Source organism: Ailuropoda melanoleuca, chromosome 17 (assembly GCF_002007445.2).
Source record: "Ailuropoda melanoleuca isolate Jingjing chromosome 17, ASM200744v2, whole genome shotgun sequence".
Lineage (NCBI taxonomy): Eukaryota > Metazoa > Chordata > Mammalia > Carnivora > Ursidae > Ailuropoda > Ailuropoda melanoleuca.
The window spans coordinates 12,777,630-12,792,692 of NC_048234.1; the positions used below are offsets into that span (position 1 = coordinate 12,777,630).

A 15,063-nucleotide genomic window follows, 5' to 3' on the forward strand; every position below is an offset into this window, starting at 1 on the left:
CTAGGATCCTAGCTCAGGTTGAGGAAATGCTGGGATGGGTGGCTTAGTCCCCTGCGGGGTTAGGGGGAGCTGCCCTTGGGAGACCTCTGCCCCGGCTCACAGCCTTACCTGGTTTCTCCTGTGTCTGCTTCCCCCTTCCCTTTACCAGTCTCACCAGAGTGCGCCTCCTTCATTCACTGCTGCCACATAAACCAGGATCTGCTTCTGGGAACTGTGATCAAGACAGCTCCTCTCTTCACCTGCTCTTCCTTCTTCCCTGCCTTCCTTCATGCACCGAGGGCTTATAATGTGCTAGCTCTCTCCTTACAGTGGTGTTGGAAATAAGAGTAACAAAATTACTAAAAAGTAATATTAGCAAAAGCAGCTGACAGTATTGAGCAGTGTTTATGTACCAGACCTGGAATTGAACACCATGTATGTGTTACCCTGTCTAATCCCCACAACAACCCTTACGACGTATTAGGATTATCCCCATTTTACAGGTGGGGGAACTGAGGCTCCCAGAGCTCAGCAACTGTCCCCAGGTTCTGTATAGAAAGTGCAAGTGGTTTTGAAGCCTTTGTTTTGAAGTCTGTCTCCACTGCCAAACTCATCTCTTTTTAAATTGAAAATAGTATGATGTGGTGACTATGAAAGTTGCATGTGCAAGGAAAATCTGCATTTTCAAAGTGGGCAAATAGGGAAGGATCACTTGCTTTTCCAAAGGATTCCCTACTTTGCAGTGTTTCCTTCAAAAACACACATCCCACCCTCAGGAGCCCATCTGAGGATGAGAAGTAGGACATTCAAGGTGGGCCGAGCCTCTGGGATCAGCCATGTTTGCAAAGGTGGGAAGGGAGCCCGCCCCTGGGACAGGTGCCCCCAGCCCCACTGCAGCGAGCTCTGGCCTGCTGATTTCCCAGGGACTGTGGGCAGGGTGTGGGACAGGGCAGACGGACTATGGGTACATTTGCATACTTTGCTAGTGAGACTCCTTGCATTTCAACCCTGCTTTCTCATCTCCGACCCACGTGCCACCTGGAACCACCGGATTCCATCCTCAGTCCTGAGCCTCCTGGTACTGACGCCAGGCAGGTGAGTCTGCCCTGGGAGGAAGGAGGATTCCTGGAAGTCAATTGCGTGCTGAGATGGCTGGAAACAACTTACCTACACAAGGAAGCGCGTGTGAACTGTGTCAGTATAGCCCGCGCAGCCCAAAGAAAACCTAGCTCCAGCTTGTCTCCCTGTAGTGTCCGTAGTTCTCAAATGCCTGTGGCCGCTCTAACATCCCCCTGTGCCAGGGGAGGAGTGAAAGGGAAGACAGAGCGCCTGGAAACTGTGGTTGAATATCTTCCTTGTGCAAAGTTTTATGCAGCACATACCCAGGCCGGGGGTGGGGCCCATATGACCAACCAGCCAGAGGCCACCAGCGATCTATAGGCACCCTGGCCTGAGAGCTCCGCCCAAGAGAACACTTCACATTGGATGGATGAGCACTCCATGCCCTTCTCTCTGCCAGGCCGGAAAAACCAAGGCCACCCCAGAGGAAGCCGAGGGCCCGGGGAGATGCTGAGAAATCCAGAAATATGTAGCTGTGCTTTGGCGGGGGCCCTAAAGGGACACTAGCTCCTCAGGGGAGAAGGGGATAGAGTTGTCCTGCACTTGACCCTCTCATTCTCCTGGAGGCCCCGTTGTGTGGCTCCTGGAAGGAGTCTGGGTCCCTCTTGTCCCTCCCTGTGATAAGGCGCCTGGGCTCCCCTGAGCGGCCCTGGCACCTGCACCTGATCTGAATAGATGCTCCTGGCACTTTCCACTGATTTCACTGCTTTTCTACATCCAGGGTCTTATATTCAACCGCAGACCCTCTGAGTAAGTCAAGGGCTTTTGACCACGTTGACTGATAATAAATGTCACCGGGTCGCAGACTGAGAAAGAGAGGACGGTGTGTTGTTTCCAGCTGTTTCTCTGCCTGGAAGACTTGCTGCCACAGAAGAGGCTTCGGATGAGTGAAGGACAGTGATTGATTGTTGAGGCCTCTGCAGAAGCCACGGGCACAACCCTGTTGTGGATTATCTCCTTCACTTCCCAAGCTAGCCCCATTTTCCAGATGGGTCAATGAAGGCTCAGAAAGGAGAAAATGCTTGTCCAGGGTCACAAGGGAGTGGTGAGACTGGGATTCGACCCCGCCTGGCCTGTGGGACTCAGTTCTGCCTTGATGTAGACAGGAAGAGGGAGGGGCCTGGTTCCAGCTTCGGGAACCCTGCGGCAGAGAGGGCCAGAGCTCAGGCCAGGGGCTGCGTCTCCCTCGCTCTGCTACCCCGAAAAGTTCACACGATCCTCTTCTCCCTTTCTGCTCTTTTGTTCTCTACAAGTCCCACTCTCCCTGATCAGACTCCTTCCTGGGAGTGCAGGACAGGGAGCAGAAGCAGGAATGGGGAGCACAGAGGACCCCAGATCAGTGCCTGGCAAGTTGAGTGTCAGCTGGCTGAGAAGTGACACGTGCATCTGGAGAAGGGACTGAGGGAGAAAGGAAGGAGCCATTCCTCCTCAAAGGGGTGCCTGCCTTCCTCTCCCAAGGAACCCTCAGTGTTTCTGCCTGCGGAGGCCAGTCCTAAGCTTGCCCGAGCCCTGCACCCTCCTGCGAGGACAGACTGTTCGTCCTTTGCTTGGGGGCAGGTCCCCAGGGCCGCCACCTCTTAGAGCTCTGAATTCCTGAGCATTGAATATAAACATAAAAAACAAAGTAACTTGTGTTCTTTATCTTGCTTCTTGGTTTTAAAGACACAGACACATACAACAGAAAGGTAAAATAACCCGCCACTGAGAAATAACCACTTTCCCCAACATTTTACGATGGCCAGTTAAAAACACGCAGCGCGGCTGTGGGAATCGTGCAGGGAATTCCCACGTGCACGCAACCACCTCGAGTCTGTGGCTCGCGTTTCTTCTGGTCCTGGGCTCACGTCTCCGTCCCTCACTCAGCCTTTATCTATCCAGCCATTTATCTTAGTTTGTGATGCGTTTCAAATTAAGTTGAAGACAACAGTGTGCACTCCCGAAGCCCTTCAGCATGAATATTATTAGAGTGAAATCACTTTAAAAAAAAAAAAACACTTTTGGGGCGCCTGGGTGGCACAGCGGTTGGGCATCTGCCTTCGGCTCAGGGCGTGATCCCGACGTTGCGGGATCGGGCCCCACATCAGGCTCCTCTACTATGAGCCTGCTTCTTCCTCTCCCACTCCCCCTGCTTGTGTTCCCTCTCTCGGGCTGTCTCTATCTCTGTCAAATAAATAAATAAAATCTTTAAAAAAAACAAACAAACAAACAAAAAAAAACACTTTTATTATGGAAATTTTCAAATGTACAGAAGTGGAGAGAATTGTGTGATTATACTAGAGCACCGATCACCCAGCCTCAGCAACATTGGTACAACCTTTTTTTTTTTCAAATGAAAAATCATGAATTTTCTAAAAGTAAGGTTTGCCTTAAAGTATAAAAGTAATACATACTTGTATCCATCATAATAGTAATTGATTCAGGCATTGGACAGACACCCCAGTATGAGGAAAACCTTGGTGGGAAACAGGATACTCACATAGAAATATCACTCAGAAATTACCTATTACAGTTGGCCCTAACCCGCCGGGGCTTGGGGTGCCGACCCCCTACGCAGTTGAAAACTCACGTATAACTTTTGGATCCTCCCAATCTCAAGTGCTAATAGCCTTCTGTTGACCAGAGCCGCACGGAAACTACAAATAGGTGATTAACACGTAATGTGTATGTTATATGTATTATATATTATATTCTCACAATAAACTAAGGCAGAGAAAAGAAAATGTTATTAAGAAAATTATAAGGGGGGGGCGCCTGGGTGGCGCAGTCGTTAGGCGTCTGCCTTCGGCTCAGGGCGTGATCCCGGCGATCTGGGATCGAGCCCCACATCAGGATCCTCCGCTATGAGCCTGCTTCTTCCTCTCCCACTCCCCCTGCTTGTGTTCCCTCTCTCTCTGGCTGTCTCTCTCTCTCAAATAAATAAATAAAATCTTTAAAAAAAAAAAAAGAAAGAAAAAGAAAATTATAAGGGGGCACCTGGGTGGCTCAGTCAGTTAAGCATCTGCCTTCAGGTCATGATCTCAGGGTCCTGGGATCGAGCCCCATGTTGGGCTGTTTGCTCGGCAGGGAGTCTGCTTCCCCCTCTCCCTCTCCCTCCGTGCTCTCCCTCTCTGTCTCAAATGGATAATAAAATCTTAAAAAAAAAAAAGAACATCAAAAGGAACAGAAAATACATTTACACACTATGCTGGATTTATTTTTTAAAAATCTGCATATAAGTGAGCCTGCAGAGTTTAAATCTGTGTTGTTCAAGGGTCAGCTGTTGTTCAAGACTCCTTAACCAGGTCACCAGCAAACATGTCACCCTCTCTCAAAATACAGTTTCGTATCCTGCCCTTTTTATGTAAGATTACATCACGAGCATTTTCCTATGTTACAAAAATTCCCTCCCAAATGCCACTTTTTAAAAATACCGCTCCCTAGTACATCTGTCCCTAATTTCTTTAGCTGTTCTCCTTTGTTGGAGTTTGCCTTTTCACCGGCGTAAATAACACTGCCCTGAACAGCTTCAAGTTTTGATTTAGTTAAGTAATCGCTACACCCCACGTGGGGCTCGAACTCAGGACCCGGAAATCAAGCGTGGCATGCTCTCGTGATTGAGTCGGCCAGGTGCCCCTGAAGAGCTTTATATGTTCATCTCTGCTGACCCTCTGATCAGTCTTCAGGAAGATTCACAGGCGGGAGAACAGAGGAGAGGACTGCTGGCTTTGAAAGGCATTTGGTAGGTCCTGCCAAGCAGCCTTCCAGCATTCCAGAAAGGTTGTACCAACGGACACGCCCACCAGCAGCAGGGCACCTGCCCAACAGCATTCTGGCAAGCTCGGAATTCTTATAAATCATTAAAACATTTACCAATGGAAGACATCCCCAAGGGATAGCGTTGATTTCTTTGTGAATATAATATGTTTTTGTTTTTTTCCTTCTTTGCATCGTCTGTTTGTAGCCTTTGCCCTTTCTCTGTCTGTCCTTGTCCTTTCTCTGTCTGTCGCGGAATTTTTTCTTGTCCATTTTGGGTGGTTGTGAGGATTAACATGCGTCGATGCTTGTGAAGAGCTGGAAGGGCACGGGGAAAGCCTTCCGCCGTGCTGGCGAGGGCGCCACCCCACAGCCTGGGTCCGGGTCTGGTGCTGACGCTTGCTGGCTGGGCCACTTACCCTCAGCGTGCCTCAGTTTCATCCTCTGTGAAAGGGGTTACCATGAGGATCGCAGGGGCTAGTGCACATAAAGGGCTCGGAACCTTTTCCCTCGTGTACTGAGCACTCAAAAAATGCCACCCTTATTATACTAAGGAAATCAGCCCTTTGTCCTCTTTGTTGCCAATCACTTCCTTTTCAAATCTGAAAGCTTGTCGTCCTGGCTGAGCAGTCTTTCCCGAGGGAAGGGGGGTGAGGGGCCGAGGAGTTTAGTGTTCACTGAGCCATAAAGATAGGCTGGTTGGCCCCAAACCAAAACCCAAATTAGTCCCAAGGAGATTTCGCAACTTCCTTTGACAGATGCCTCCCAGCATCCCAGGCTTGGGCCGGGAGAGTCCTGCTTGATGGCTAACCCAATTTCTTCCTGCTCTCCCAGCTCCTCTCCACCCTCCTCGGGTGGAGGCAGCAGGGACTTTTACCCCCAGAGAGAGAGCCCTCCCAGGGTTTGGCAGGTGGGACTCACCTCAGAGCCAGGTGAGGCCCGAAGAGGGCGAGACTGGGCCCTGTCAGCTTCAGCCCACGCCCTGTTTCCATTCCCTTCCCGTGACTCAATAGGGGCGGGGCCCTGGTGCCACTGAATCTGTCTTCTCCACCTGCCCCTCATTCCTGGATTCCTGGGGATCTCTCTGGTCTGTGTGGAGGAGCTGGGACATGAGCCAGAAGCAGACATCCAAGTTGGGGTGGCTTGAAGAGGCCACACCCGCTCTGACTGCCCGGTCGGAGTCGTTCACCTCCTGGCCTCTGGAACGTGGCCTGGAACTTGAAGTTGCATCCTGGCCCTGCCTCTGTCCCCCATCACCTGATCTCCAGGATGACCTCCTGTTGGCACGAGGACAACTCCACCCACTGCTTCTAACAAACCTCTGCCTACCCCCGCTTGAAAATCAGCCAGCTGTGCAATGTTCTAGAAACTTTTCCCATGTTTGAAATCCATGCTGGGGAGACTCCCGCGCTGTCATGGGAGAGAGCATTTCTTACACCGCTGCGTGCAGAGCAGGGGTCCCCAGGACAAGGCTCCCAGCCCCCAGGAGATGACGACCACAGAATGCCATCAGCCTCAGCCCTGTAAAACCACATGCCTGAGGCCTTTGGCGTCACAGCATCCAGAACTCTGGCCTGGCTTGGCCCCATTGCACAGGACTAACCGACTCCCACCTGAGCCGCAAGAACAGCTCCCTCAGCTGGGCCGGCCCCAGCCCTGCTGGGACTTGGGCACCAAGTAAGGGCTGCACAGCAGGCCCCAGTGATGGACAGAGGAAAACGCCTCACCCTTAGCTTAGCTGGTGTCAGAAAGCTCGGGAAGGGGTCAGGCACTCAGGAGAAACAAGTGCTTACGTCCAGCCAAGGAGCTATTGCGTTCTCTAAAAACTGGAAAGGAATGTTCTCCGACAGCCTATGTGACAGTGTGATGGGTTCATACCACGGGAGATGTGTCCAGCAAAGAACAAGAACGAACTCTCTTGCATGCAGTTACTTAGGCAAATCTCGCAAAGTGGGACGAGAGAATCCAGAGCGAGCGCAAACCGCATGCTTCCCCTTACGTGGGGTTCACGAGGGCAGAAAAAACTGATCAGCACAGGGGATCAGGGTGATAATTTCCCTGGGGGGGAGGGGGGTTNGTTTCCCTGGGGGGGGAGGGAGGTTGACTGGGAGGAGGCACAAGGGAACCTTCCCGGCTCTTGGCTGGAAACAGTCTGTGTCTCCATCGGGGGNATTTCCCTGGGGGGGAGGGGGGTTGACTGGGAGGAGGCACAAGGGAACCTTCCCGGCTCTTGGCTGGAAACAGTCTGTGTCTCCATCGGGGGTGCGGCTGGTGAGCGGTCCAGCTACGCTTGTGCACTTTGCTGTGAGTTATGCCTCAATTTCAACAGGAAGAGAGAGAATGTGGGACCGGCTGGAGCCCAGTGCGGCCGATCCTTGAGCGTCAACCCCACTCAGCCTTCCGGTAGCCAGGTGAGCTCAGAGCTAGGACTGTGGAGGCCAGGACTTGGCTGGTTCCCTCCCAGAATTCCTGCGTCCGCAGGCCTGGGGTGGGGCCCAGGAATTTGCATTTCGGACATTTCCGTCTGTCCATCCACAGGCTCCTGGGAAGAGCTGGTCGGTGTGTGAGAACAGAAGGTGCTGAAGCGGCTGGGAGGGTTCCACGCACGCTCAGGGGAGGTGCCCTTGGAGGATACAGATTTGCAAAGGCTACACAAGCAGGAGCTGGGGGAAATTGGTGGGAGCACAGCAAGGAGGAAGGCAGCATTCCCTTCCCCGGGGGTGCAGGCTGGGTGGAGGGGACATTTAGCTTCTGCTTGGGGTTCTTTTTTTTTTTTTTTTTTTTGGGNTTTTTTTGAGTGATAAAGATTGAAGATAGGAGGAAGGGCACAACTCTTCTGGAAAACACCCCCCCCCACATGGACCCCCACTGTGGGTTTATGTTCCAAAGTCAGGGGGTGAAGCTAGTCACCTACGGTCATTCACCTGTGACAACCCCGTAAATGCCCCGTGGAGGGCAGAGCGGAGCTGGTCTCAGTAGCAGCATGTGTCGTTTCCCTTTTGGGCCCCCGATGACATCAGCCGCGTGCACTGAGTGGTCATGCTGGCTGACAAACTGGGTGAAGAAGACCCAGTGCTGTCCTGTAACCTGTGGGGGTTGGGGAGGTGGGCCAAGGCCCAAGGCTGCTGGGGCTATCGGGGAAGGTCTGTCCCTGCTGGTAGATGAGGGTGGGTGCGTGATAAAGGAGCTGCCCCTGACTGTCTTCTCTACAGGTCTAACTGCCTTGCTCCCAGCACTTCCCCAGTACTGTTGTCTTTTCAATTTATTATTATTATTATTATTATTATTATTATTATTATTATTATTAAGTAGGCTTCACATCCAGCACAGAGCCTAAGGGAGGGCTCAAAGTCACAACTGTGAGATCATGACCTGAGCCGAGATCAAGGGTCAGATGTTCAACCAACTGTGCCACCCAGGCACCCTGTCTTTTCAATTTACTCTCAGAGCTATCATGCTGGGATGTCATGTCAAAAAATTGTGAAGAAGTCACGTGTATAATTAACCTGCTCTCCAGTAATTCCACTTCCAGGTGTGCATATACGGAAAAGAATTAAAAACAGGGACTTGAATAGATATCTGTACACCCAAGTTCATTGCAGCATTATTCACCATACCCAAAGATAGAAGCCGCCGAGTGTCATAGACAGACGAACGGATAGACAAAATGTGGTCTGTCCATGCAATGGAATATATTCAGCCTTAAAAAGGAAGGAAATTCTGGGGCTCCTGGCTGGCTCGGTCTGTGGAGCCTGTGACCCTTGATCTCAGGGTTGTAGGTTTGAGCCCCACGTCGGGGGTGGAAGTTACTTAAAAATAAAATCTTTATAAAAGTTTTTTTTAAAAAGAGGAAGGAAATTGTGATGCATGTTACAACATGGGTGAACCCTGAGGACATACTGCCGAGTGAAATAAGGCAGACACAGAAGAGCAAATACTGTATGATTCCACTGACCTGAGGTACCCAGAGTCATCGAACTTCTAGAGGCAGAGAGTTGGGCTGGAGCTGGTGGGGGGGGAGGCAGTTAGGGTTGAATAGATACAGAGTTTCCATTTTCGAAGATGAAAATTTTCTGGGTATGGATGGTGGAGACGCTCAAGAATGCTACTGTACTGAACGCCACTGAGCTATACACTTAAAATGGATAAAACGGTAAATTTTGTGCTGTGCATATGTTACCAGTGGAAAAGTCATTGTATGCCCCAAAGGAATTCCTCCCTCTGCCTTGTTTCCCCACCCCACTCCGCACCAACTAAGCTCTGTGGGGAGGGCTGGGGCTTGCGGGCTGATTAAATCTTTTTCCAGGCACTGTTTGTCGGGCAGAGCCCTATTGTGGACAGAAAGAATGGAACCTGGCATTGAGGATATAATTTCAGTTGCATGAAGCAGCAGTGACTTGAGCAGAAGGGAGCCCGTGCCTCCCACTTACAGTCTGGAGGTAGGCTATGTGGGGCTGGCGTGGTGGTGGCTCTGCTCCGTGCCGTCATTCAGGAACCCAGGCTCCTCTTTGGCCATCCCTGAGGTGTCTGTCTTGCCCGTGGCTCAAGATGGCTTACCACCAGGTCCAAGTGCTTGGCCACAGGGGGAAGAGAGCCGAGAAGAAGGGGCACAGTTCCTTCCTTTAAGACACTGTCACTGGGTCTCTGTCCGGGAAAGGGCGTGCGATTGCTGCTCGGCGGCTGGGCTGTCCCACATCCCCTGACAGGGTGTCAGCAGCGTCCCACCTTGCTGTGGCAGCCGTCGGGGCGTGCCGCTCCGATCACCCCTCCAGAAAGAAGCGGCCACAAAAAGTGCGGTCAGCTCGCGGCCTCCAGCCTGGGCACCTTTAGTAACCTCCTGCACGGCGGGCCTTGATCTGGAGTGCCCGGCAGGCTGGCCAAGGCTCCCCGCTGATCCTCCCGCCTGCTTCCTTTGCAGGCTGGAGCCTCTCCCTTCTTGTGCATGCTCCCTCTCCACTTATTCCAGGCATTCCTCCAACACGATTCTTACATCTCTAACTCTGTCTTGCTGCTGGCTTCTCGGAAGACCTGAACTGACACCTTTGTGCAAGGCTGCATCCCCAGCACACAGAAGAGTGCCTCACACAAAGGAGGCACAGAGAGAAATCTCCCAGGCAGACAGGAAGATACAGTAGGCATTCAGTAAACGTGTGTTGACCTGAGCAGACTGCAAAGCAGCTAGGAACAAGCCGCCTGCCAGGTCACCTGAGAGCGGAGTTCCCACATCACATTAGCTGGAGCCCTTTGCCAATGAAAACAGGAATGGAAAGTTAGAAGCAGACCTGCCCCAGCCACAGGGGCCCCCTTCCTGCCACCTGCAGGGTGGGGTCTTCCTGAGCCCATGGAGGGCACAGAGGGAAACCGCTGCTCCTGGCCACACAGGCCTCCCTGGCATGGACATCCTGCAAGTCCCAGTCCTGGGAGCCAGGAATAACAAGGCTGTTAGGGCTGGAGACCCAGGATGTGGGCCCAGGGCAAAGTGTGGCCCCCTCGAAGCCCACTGGGCTGAATGGAGTTTGTTGACAGTGACTCTTTTCCCCTACAGCAGCTCCATCTGTGGAGATATTTTCAAAGCTGTTCATGTCCCCTACTCTTCCTGCTGCTGGCCAGGAGGCAAGGACAGTAGCCTCCTAACGGCCTGTTTGTTTATAACAGAACCACACAGTCTGCTGTAGGAGCTTGCGTGGTGTCCTTCTCTGGACTCCTAGTCTGTGAGGGCTGTGATAGCATGTGACAAACGGTCTGTAGGTGATATGCTGCGTGAGGCTTGATGGTGGGCAGTGGATGGACCGGTGAGAGGCTGCAAGTGTTTCAGGTCACGGGGATAGACACGAGGGAGTTTGGTCTGAGAAGGCAAAAAGGAGGCACCAGTAGGAGCAGAGCTGGGGGAAGCCACAGATGATTCTAGATCATTCCAGAATCATCAGGATGATTCCAGAATCATCAGGAGGACTGGCTGATTCCCTTCTGGTAGAAATGATGACTTTGTATGCTGACCCAGGGGGCTGAGCTGGGAGTGTGCCCCACTTGTCAAGGATGGTGATAAGCAGCTGTGTTGATTGTGCTTAAGAAAGGTGTTGCTCTCAGATCAGAGAGGTATAATCAGGCCACATTCCTGAGGTTTAAGAAAGGAGGAAAGTGAGGGGGGACCTCAAGGCAGGTCAGGGAAGTGGATAGGGACCGTGGAGTTGGGGGTCCTGGATAGGGTTGTGAGCAAGGCAAAGGGGTACTTCGAGTTTGCTCTTATGGGGTCAGTGGTATGAGAATAGCCACCTGGGTTTACATGAAGGACCAGAGAGACCAGGACAGAAGGAGAGCCAAATCTAGAGAGAATGGCAGGTCAGTCTGAAGAGGGAGGCCAAGGAATGGAGCTTAAGAGAGGGAATTCCTAACATAGAAAACAGAAATGACAAAGGAAAAAGAATGACAGATCTGATTATACGAACACGAAAACCTTCCAAATGCCAACACCAAACAAAACAAACACACAAATCCCCCTCCACAGGGCCAAAAGTAAAATGATCAGCTGAGAAAATATTTGCAACCTATCGACTGTGACAAAGGGTTAAAATCCATTATGAAAAAAGACCTTACAAATCAGCAAGAAGAAAGCAAACATATAGCAATTTTGAAAAGGACACAAAGGCCACGTGCAGAAGCGCCAACAGCCATCCAACGTAATGTCAAACACGTAATCCTCCATCAAAGAGGCAGGAAGCAAAATGCCCGTTTAAGAGTGAATACACAGTATCACCCCAGATGTGGGGAAAGAGCCCTATGGGCGAGATATAAATTAGTGCGATGTTTTTGGTGGGCAATTTGGCAATTATCTATCAAGTTATGGAATTGTCATATATGGCTTTCCCTCTAATCCAAGAGTCCTTATTCTCTGCAATACCATGAAGTACCCAGGTGTTACCTGTCCCCACTCTGGTCCTATGCCAGAAGGTGGAACTCTCCAATCATCCTAAGAAGATCTGGGCCCCAGAGCTAGTGTGGTTTTCTCAGTGATGTGAAAGGGTCACCTGCCCTTGGCAGTCAAATCTCTGAGCAGGACCAGATGGTCCTGTTGAGAGAGAGGTTGAGAAGAGAGAATCCTATTGTTTCAGTTAGAACCAAAAACTTGTAGACATGGGTTACATCTATATTAGTTAGAAATGGTACCCAGCTGCCAGTAGCAGAGACCCAGAAAATAGTGGCTTCGATGAAATAGGTTTATTTTCACAGGTCATGGGAGTCAGGCACTCCCTGACAGGTAGGGTAGTTGTAGAACCTCGTCAGGATTCCACAATCCTTCTGTCTTTCTGTTCTATTATAGAGTTTGACGCCATCCTCAAGGTCACAAAATGGCCACCGGAGTGCCAGCCATCGCATATATATTCCAGGCAGGAAGAAGGAGGAAGAAAACAAAAAGGGCACACACTGGGTTTTTGGGAGCTTTCCTGGAAGACCTGCCCAGTAATTTCTGCTTCTATCTCATCAGCCACTTTACTTGCTTGGAAATGGGTAATGAAGTCTTTTGACTGCTCACCTGGTCATTTTGAGCAGGCTTTTGCTCAACATCCAGTCCTAGTTTTCTTTTACCTTATTTGGGATACTGAGGCATAAGGACCTCTCTGATGTTTGCAATTGGTAAAAGCAAGTCAGGCTTGATTTCTGAAACAAAATGCTTTAAAAACAGGGCTTTGCTAGTGTCTGGATCGCCTCCTTCATCATAGAGATGCAGTGTACCCTTGGGAAGGGGGCACAGGCCTTTCCTTAGGAACATGAGAGCCTATTAACTGCAGGTGCTTGCTGAGATAAGGAAAGGTTCTATTACATGGTATGGTCAGGTGGTCCCACGCTCTGTGGGGTGGGGCACGGGGGGGCAGATTTCTGCATGAATCCTAGGCTGATTCTGGAAGCGAGGCCCAGAGAAAAATATTTGTGTGCAAGCGGTTTATTCAGAAGCCCCAGCCTGAGAGAAAGTCCCCTCAAGGCAGGGCAGCTGGGTTTTCAGACTTGTGCACCAGTCAGTCATTAGGTGAGGGTCACTGGGGCAGGGCTGGAGGACATTAGCTGCCGGGCACGCCCAGCTCTGCCTGTAGGGAGAAATGGCTCCTGGAGCCCCGGGGTGTCCTCCGGGGAAGGGTACAAAAGTTGGTGGCCGCAGGGAAGCTGGCGGGGTGGGGGGGAACAGCTGCACTGTCTATCTTATTTACATTCACAACACCCCTGAGAGGTCAGATGGGGAACCTGAGACTCAAGGAAGGAAAGTGACCTGTTCCAGGGTCAGAGCTGGGGCTCTAACCCAGACCTGAGTGCCACCAAAGACCCAGGTTGCTGCTAAAACTTACACTCCTCCCTTGCTTATTCAGCAAGTTGACAGGCATTGGCTGAATGCCTCCTTTATGCAAGGCCTGGGCCTCGGGCCTCCGGATGGGAGGCTGCCTGCCTCCAGTGTTCCTATGTGTCAACATCTCCCAGGCTGAGCCTCTGGTTGTTTTCCTCTGTGATGTCACCAGGAAACAGGTCATCTACAATGTAATCAAGGCGGCTGGGTGCGTAAACGGCGGGCCTCCTGAGGAGTGGGCTCTCGAAAGGCGGATGGTTGAGGTCCCGCCTGGGGAGGTCCAGGCAGAGACGCGCGGAAGAGGTCTGTGGTTTGACCCCAGCCTTCGCCAGGCCGGGAGCGGCTTCTCCTTGGAGCGAAGCAGGTGACTCATCAACTGACACGGCGTGCAGCTCAAGAAGGAGCCTCTGGCAGAGGCTTCTGGGAGCCGTGGGTTCCGTCCCAGCAAGGTGGGAGCTCAGGGCTGGCTGGCGGGTGCTCGGGCCCCGGGGCTGCAAGCCCACATGCATGCCAGCTTCCCTGGGGTTGTACTGCTTGCTGGGAGACCTTGCGCGAGGTAACGATCCTCTCTGGGCCTCCAGTTCCTTTCTGTAAAATGCAAGAAGGCATCATGGAAGAGGGGGCACCCTGAGTTATTGAGGCGGTGCCTGGTGCCTAGGAAACGCTCCACAGGGTGGATGGTGATGACTGTGCGCATTACTAAGGGTGATCATTGTGGTAGCTCACAGTTCCCCAGTGCCGAGGACGGCCTGGATGCCGTGCCGGAGAAGCATTTTCTACTGATTTCTCGTCTCATCTCCCACCCCAGTCACGTTGCTCATTCACCCCCCGGGGCTGGTGGCTCGGGGCTTTCGGGCCCTGCTGTCTGTCCTGCCTACGTGCCCCAGGCTGTGTGCTGGTGGGGGGCACAAGAGAGGCACGATGCCAAGCCGCGGGCCCAGCACACAGGAAGGGCTGCGCGCTGTGCCCGAGCAAAGGCAGGAAGGAATGAAGGAACGCACGAGGGAGCACTCTATTCTGCAGGAGTCCTCGGCCTTCTCCACGTCCAGTGACAAGCTGTTCTTGGGGGTTCGCTTCCAAGTGTTCTGAGCCACATCTAGCGGAGAGGACACTCACAGCAGCCCGGCTGGCCTGGGGACGGGGGCACGAGGGCTCTGTAGTCCGCACTCCGGAGCATGGGGGTGAACGGCGTGGGAGGGGTGCTTCTCAGGTTCTCAGCCCCCACCCCAGGTCTCTTCCTCTTCCTGCCCACAGCTAGCAGCGCCCCATGGGCCATTGCGGGGAGCCCAGCCCCGCACTCGTGCCACAGGGGGGTGCTTCAAGGCCTTCTGGAAGGCCCTGGGAAGGGCAAGGAGGCAGGTCGGTGCTGCAGTCAGTGATGAGGGACCCTGCTGGATGGGGGAGGGGGTGCGGTGGAGAGCAAGGCTGGCCGCTGCCCTTCGCTTGGGGGATATCCTTCACTCTCTCTCCGTGGGCTCCACGGCAGGACTCAGCCCCAGGGACCCGGCGTCGACAGCCCTGATAACACACACTTTGTGCTTCCTTCCCTGCCCTGCCCCGTGCATCCACTCTCCTGACAGCACCTCCCAAGTCAAGTCCTTGCCCTTGAATCCTTGTTCCAGGATCTGACTCTGAGACTCTCACCCCCCAGGTCAGGAGGTGGGGCCCCACAGTCGGGCTCCACAACCCACATTATTCAGCACAACTGTGATACCTCCCGTTGAACACGTGTGACCCGTCCGGCCTCCCCTGTGCACCGAGCCCCCAGGAGCAGCGTAACACCTGGCAAAAGCTCGAGTTCCCTGCGTGCTGTCGTCTGGGGATGGGAAGCAAGCCTTTGGAAGGTCCCTCCTGGCTCCTGCCTTCCGAGACTCTTTATATAGTTGTAGGCAATCTGATGA

At 52.6% G+C, this 15,063-nt stretch overlaps 1 long non-coding RNA gene across 3 annotated transcripts; it reads left to right on the plus strand.

Annotated features, from left to right (window-relative positions):
* The first annotated feature begins 7,174 nt into the window (after positions 1-7,174).
* On the plus strand, positions 7,175-12,590 carry LOC109488407. Of its 3 annotated transcripts, none has more exons than XR_002141382.2 (3): positions 7,175-7,241; positions 9,137-9,269; positions 12,149-12,590. It is a non-coding gene; the product is annotated as an uncharacterized LOC109488407 (long non-coding RNA). The 3 variants fall into 3 exon arrangements; XR_004621628.1 differs by lacking the exon at positions 7,175-7,241 and adding an exon at positions 8,733-8,790; XR_004621629.1 differs by lacking the exon at positions 7,175-7,241 and adding an exon at positions 8,858-8,983.
* The last annotated feature ends 2,473 nt before the right edge of the window (positions 12,591-15,063 follow it).